Source organism: Suricata suricatta, chromosome 6, assembly GCF_006229205.1.
Source record: "Suricata suricatta isolate VVHF042 chromosome 6, meerkat_22Aug2017_6uvM2_HiC, whole genome shotgun sequence".
Classification (NCBI taxonomy): Eukaryota; Metazoa; Chordata; class Mammalia; order Carnivora; family Herpestidae; genus Suricata; species Suricata suricatta.
Genome location: NC_043705.1, coordinates 10,003,162 through 10,009,765, shown reverse-complemented (window position 1 = coordinate 10,009,765; position 6,604 = coordinate 10,003,162). Strand labels below are relative to the sequence as shown.

Below are 6,604 nucleotides of genomic sequence, written 5' to 3'. Positions count from 1 at the left end.
GGGCGGGGCTGAGGGGCGGGGCCGCGAGCCCGGCGGAGGACGCACAAGCGTGAGGCACGCCGGGGGGCGTGGCACCATGAGGGGGCGGGGCCCCGGTTCAGTCTTCGGTGGGGGAACGAGGTCGCGGGCTCCTCCCCTGGCCAGGTCTTCGGGGGCTGGTGCGCGAGGCTGGGTTGGGGGAAGCTTTGGGTCCCACGGACCGAATTTCCAGAAGGCTGGCGACTGTTACTACTGTCTCACACCCATAAACACTTGTCGTTTGGCTACACCGAGCTCGTAGTAGATATCGGAAACACGAAACAAAACAAAAAAACACAGGAAACGCTAATCTGAGAAAAAGATTTGTTTCGGGAACTGCCGATCATAACATTCTTTTTAACAATATGGGCTCTGAAGCATAAAAAGGTACGAAGAGGGCTAAGATTTCAGAGCAGTGTTAAGTCAACAAGGTGGAGCTCTTCAACTCTGAGCAATAAAACCAGGAAATGAAAGAAAGCTAAAAAGTTGGTATGAAGAGTCACTGTATCATACATCAGGAAGTAAACTTGTCAAATTTGTGACGTTGAGACCTGGGAGGTATTAAACTAGGGTGAGGAAGAGGGGAAGTGTGTTTGGGGGAATCCTGGTGAGGAAGTCGTGTTTGAAAAACAGGTCTTTCTTGAGCACTGTATTTTGGGGAACTTAAACTCACACCCAGTTCCTTGAGTACCACTGGGGTAAAGAGAAGATTGCATTAGACAGATTCTCTGACCCCAGCCTCACAAATGTAATCATTATGTTAAAAGACAGACTTTCACACACATACACACACACCACAACTTGATTTTTGCTTGTTTTCCTATAGCATTGTCCAGAAGTCTATGTAGTTTTGTGTAACTGAAATAATTTTCATACAACCACATATTTTGCTTTTTTCCCTCACCACACTTAGGGATTTCTCATGTTTTTACAGTCATCCTAGTTATTTGTAGCTGGGGCATACTTCCCTTAGGTAGTCAGTATACAGGTCGTCTGTACCCAAAACTGACATGAAGGTTAACTACCATTAAGAAGAAAATGAAGAGAATATAAGGGATCAGAGCAGCAATCTACAACCAACAAACCAAGAGGACCCGCTGTTTTGTTCTTAGTGTATAGATGACAGTTCTAGACTCCCACGTTATAGATGGTTCGTAGCCCCAGCCAAGGCCTAGCCTGAGCGGACTTGTCTCTCGTGCCAAATTCAGTAGGATGATGTAAAAATTTTTATCAGTGGCCTGTAAACTGAGATGTGTATCCCCCAGGGGACTTTTGAGAGGTAGGTGCACGCTTGATTGTTTTAAGGCCACATATTTTAGAATCTTCAATTTGCATCTATATTATTTCCTGAAGCTGACTTGCTGGTGAAGGAATGTGGTCAAGGTGTCTCATTTCTGAACTGCATCCCAGTAGCCACATATTCTCCAAATTGCAAAAGAAAGGGCATAACTCTCATTTACTGAGATCCCTTAAAAGGTGCATTATTCCAAGGTGTAAAAACTTCAGGGGATCTTTGTCAGTTTTTTATCACTTTCAAATGAGGAGCTGTATCGAGAAATTAATGACTATGTAATGAATTCTTTCACAAGTCAGATGATTTCCAAATAATTGCTTTCAGTAAAATATGACCTAAAGGTCACTAAATGAGTTTATAAATTAGAAGGAGTTCAAAGAATTGAAAAGTTCAAAACACCTTACAAACCCATCTGCTTATTAATGGCAAAAACATTCTTGGGGGGGGGGCGTGACTCAGTCGGTTGAGTGTCCTACTCTTGATTTTGGCTCAGGTCACGATCCCAGGGTTGGGCGATCAAGCCCTGTTTCAGGCTCTGTGCTGAGTGTGGAGCCTGCCTAAGATTCTCTCTCCTCTCTCTGCCCCTCTCCCCAGCTTGTGCTCTCTGTCTCTAAAAAAGAAGAACGAGAAGAAGAAGAAATATGTGAAATTAGGATATAATCCTGAGGGGTGAGAATGTGGAATGGACTTATACGTGTGAAGAGAAAAATAAATCAGGTAAAATATACCACAGGTAAAGAAGAGCTTTTCCGTATCTTTTTAAAATGGTGGATAATAGGCATGATCACTATAATCGCCATGTGTTTAGATTTCTTAGGATTAAAAGAGTGACTATGGAATTTTATTTAGTTATTTGTAATGTTTATTTTTGAGAAGAGAGAGAGAGAGAGAGAGAGAGGGAGAGCGCATGCGAGCACAAGCAAGGGAGGGGCAGAGAGGAGAGAGAACCATGAGATCATGACCTGAGTGGAAATCAAGAGTTGGACACTTAAGCGATTGAGGTACCCAGGTGCCCCTCATGTCAATAGTTACTGAACTCTACTGTGACTTCTGTTAGATGCTAAATGAAGACATGATCCCTGCTTTCAAAGAATTCATGGTCTGTGGGAGAAATGTAGCTATAAACAGATCAGAGTGAAATATGTATATAAATAGCCACAAGGGCCCAAAGGCTGGAGTGCCAAGTCTCCTTGGGCGAGTCTGGGAAGGAGGTGTGGTTAAACTGGCTCCTAAAGAATCAGAGAGGGAGGCTCAGGCAGAAGGCAGTGGGAGAAGGGAGGACGCCCTATGGAGAAAGCAGGCAGACACCCCCTCCCTTCTTCCCCACTTGCCCCCCAGACATAGGCTGGGACCCTAGACAACCTCTGAATGTACTAATTCTCCACACCCCTCTCTCAAAATGCATCATTAGCCACCCAGCATTCACATTCTGTCAGTCAGCAGCTCTCTCTGAGGTTTTGGAGGGAGTAGGACTGGAGGAAGTAATCTCCTTAGAGCAAGACCACATCCTTGGGGTACCCCCATTTTACAAAGGAAAGTTGTGAGCTCAAAGGAATCTTAAAACCATACAAGTATGCAGGAAATAATTTTTTTATATATAGAGAGAGAGACAGAGCATAAGCAGGGGAGGGGCAGAGAGAGAGAGAGGGTCATAGAATCCAAAGCAGGTTCCAGGCTCTGAGCTGTCAGCACAGAGCCTGATGAGGGGCTCAAACCCACAAACCGTGAGATCATGACCTGAGCTGAACTCGGACACTTAATCAACTGAGCCCCCCAGGCGCCCCAGAAGAGAATTCTTTTAGCCGGAAGATTTCCACATCTTCCCACTGTGTTTTTTGCTTATTTGTTTGTTGTTTGTTTATTGGTCTGGCCTCTCTTTACTTCTCTGAATAATACAATATGAGAAGGCAGCAACTCGGTCACCAAATTCTGATCATTTTCTCTTGGCACAGTCTCCCTTACTGATATGGTGCCGTCATGTGATTCATCACCTTATCACAAGCTAGACATCTTGGGTCATTCTAAAAGTATCTGTTTCTTTCCTTTGTTATCCCATTTCCTGAAGTTGTCAGGGCCCCAAAGCTAAGCTCTCTAGGAGCAAGAGATGAGAAAGATGCCGAAGATTCTTAAGACCTGGCTTCTACCCATCCATGATCTCCCCTGTACATCCCAACCCAGCCCACTCAAATAACGTCCAGCAGCTCTGGCACAGCAACCCAAATTTCTCAAAGAGCTAAGGATATAATTGGTAACTCCGAGCAGGAAACCTATTCTGAGGATCTTTTCTTTTTTTTAATTTTTTTAAACGTTTATTTATTTTTGAGAGAGAAAGGGAGATGCAAAATCTGAAGCAGGTTTCAGGCTCTGAGCTGTCAGCACAGGGCCTGATGCGGGGCTCGAACTCACAAACCGTGAGATCATGACCTGAGCCAAAGTCAAACGCTTAACCGACTGAGCCACCTAGGGACCCCTCTTCTGAGGATCTTTAATACCTTACAGGAGTCTCCCAGGTGTGGACAGATGAAAAAGGCCAGAGTCACCTCAGATTTGAGGCCACCTCTCAGAAGCACAGTCCTGTTGGCATATCAAGGGCAGCTGGACGTCATCCCTCTGTGTTCATGACCTTTAGTGGCAGCCCTTCTTCCTGCCCTGACCTCTGTCCCTGCCCCTGCCCGGCTGCCCATGCCTGTGTGGGTGGCCGTGAATCAACCAGGAAAACAACTGCAACTCACCAGTAATTCATTGCCCTCAGCGCAGTCTGTCTGACGAGTCCAGCAATTATCCAGCCTGAACATCTATCCATCTTATCCCTCCCTTTTTAGAGTCTGACATTTTAATTTCTTTTGCATATTTGAATATGTCACTTTTTGCAAGCCAGGAAACCGAATTAAACTAAGGCAGACTAGTCCTCTAGGGATCCGGGCCGGAGTCTTGTGATCTTCAACAGCGACATCGTAATACAAGGTGCTAACAACAGGTTTTTATCGTCTCTAAATAATAACCACTTGTCTGTATTTTTTTCCTTAGGAAACAGCCAAAAGTCCAATCCCTAAAAGCATGATTTACAGAACACCTTGGTCTACAAAGAACAAAATGAGCCAAATTATATGCTGGCTGCCTTACTGGGGGACCACAACAAAACTGTCCAAAGACTGGTGAACAGAGAAAGTCTTTACCTTTCGGAAACTTAGCTCTGAGGTTTAAAAAAGTCCTGCGGGCACCTGCGTGGCTCAGTCAGTTAAGTGTCTGACTCTTGATTTCTGCTCAGGTCATTGATTTCATTGATTTCTGCTCACAGTTTGTGGGAGTGAACCCACAGAGTTTTGGGCTCTGTGCTGACAGTGTGGAGCCTGTCTGGGATTCTCTCCATCTCTCTTAGCGCCTCCCCCATTCTCTTTCCAACAAAATAAAAAACCTTTTTTTTTAATTCTTAAAAAAAATTGGGACACCTGGGTGGCTCAGTCAGTTAAGCATGTGACTGCGGCTCAGGTCATGATCTTGTGGTTTGTGAGTTCGAGCCCCACGTCAGGCTCTGTGCTGACAGCTCAGAGCCTGGAGCCGGCTTCAGATTCTGTCTCTCTTTCTCTCTCTCCGACCCACCCCCACTCGCTCTCTGTGTCTCTCTCAAAACTAAATTAAAACCATTGAAATTTTTTCATTCTTAAAAAAATAATATAAAAATTTAAAAAGTCCTGGTTGCTGCTAATAAGAGAGCAAGTTAAAAAAAAAAAAAGTCTTACAGACGCATGCGTGCTGATGCTTGATTTCCCCAGGTCTTCCACCAGAACACAAAGTTAGAGATGAGGGGAGGGCTAAGATACTCCGACGTTTTCAAAATACATTACAGGAATTCGAAGTCTGACATACTCAGTTCTTCCATTTGCTGCTAGAACAAACTGACCATAAGGACTGTGTACAAGAAACGCTCGACTCTACAAAGGAAGGTAGCAGGGACAGTTTCCACTACTGAATAACCTCCTGCTTTCCCATACCGTAAACATCGCTACTCTTCCAAGATGCATGTTCATGTGGAAAAGTTTCTCAGCTTTTGCCAGGGCCTGGAGATGAGAAACAGAGCATGTCCTAATAATGAGTGAATTTGTAATTAGAAGCTCAGTTGACATCTTGAGGAGGGACCTATAAAATCTGGCCATTCTTTTGTTGAATGTCTGCAAAAGGCAGAATTCCTTAGCCCTTTGCCACAGTTTCTGCTCAATATCTTAAAGCTGGGCTCAGGGGGCGCCTGGGTGGCTCAGTCAGTTAAGCCTCCGACTTCAGCTCAGGTCAGATCTCACGTTCGTGGGTTTGAGCCCCGCATCAGGCTCTGTGCTGACAGCTAGCTCAGAGCCTGGAGCCTGCTTCCGGGTCTGTGTCTCCTTCTCTCTCTGCCCCTCCCCCTCTCATGCTCTGTCTCTCTCTGTATCAAAAATAAATAAAATATTTTTAAAAAAACTGGGCTCAGTCCCATCCAGGACTCCCATCCACAGCGTTGAGGATGGGTGCTAGTCCTCAAAATCTGGAATGTCATCCTAGGAATAACCCCGGTGGCCTCTGGATGCATAGTAGGCACAGGTGGTAAAATCCTGGTAGAAATACCAAGATACCAATGATCGGAATAGCAATGGCGGAGTCAGTCCTTCTTTGCTGATCTACACAGCCAGCAGGAGGGAGCCAATGATGATGAGAAAGGCGTCAATCAAAATCAGCACAGTTGGTGGGGGGACACCTGGGTGGCTCAGTCGGTTGAGCGTTCGACTTTGGCTCAGGTCATGATCTCACAGTTCGTGGGTTTGAGCCCCATATCAGACTCTGTGCTGACAGCTACCTCAGAGCCTGGAGACTGTCTTCGTATTCTGTGTCTCCCTCTCTCTCTGACCCTCCCCTGCTTGTGCTGTCTCTCTCTCACTCTCAAAAATAAATAATAAAAAAAAATTTTTTTAAAACAGCACAGGTGGGGCACCTGGGTGGCTCAGTCAGTAAAGTGTCTGACTTTGTCTCAGGTCACGATCTCACAGTTTGTGAGTTCAAGCCCCACATTGGGCTCTGTGCTGACCACTCAGAACCTGGAGCCAGCTTCGGATTCTGTGTCTTCTTCTCTCTCTGCCCCTCCCCAACTTGTGCTCTGTTTCTCTCTCTGCCTCTCAAAAATAAATAAATGTAGCAGGAAAACAAGAGAGACCTAATGGAGAACCAGGGGGAACGGAGGAGGGAGAGAGAGTTGGGGAGAGAGAGGGATGCAGAACTTGAGAGACTATTGAAAGCTGAGAATGAACTGAGGGTTGGGGGGGAGGG

The 6,604-nt window shown here is 45.6% G+C and overlaps 1 protein-coding gene and 1 long non-coding RNA gene across 3 annotated transcripts in view; one reads left to right on the top strand and one right to left on the bottom strand.

Moving 5' to 3' along the window:
• LOC115293887 overlaps window positions 1-6,604 on the top strand; it is a 40,117-nt gene that overhangs the window by 838 nt on the left and 32,675 nt on the right. Inside the window, exons 1-2 of one of the 2 annotated variants that reach the window (XR_003909653.1) lie at window positions 146-405; window positions 1,907-2,029. This is a non-coding gene — a long non-coding RNA (uncharacterized LOC115293887). Of the gene's footprint in view, window positions 1-145; window positions 406-1,906; window positions 2,030-6,604 lie in introns of those variants that run through there. The other variant, XR_003909654.1, reaches the window with a different exon arrangement.
• The window catches only part of FEM1C (fem-1 homolog C), a 33,096-nt gene that overhangs the window by 24,856 nt on the left and 1,636 nt on the right, over window positions 1-6,604 (bottom strand). The gene's annotated exons all lie outside the window — the stretch shown is intronic.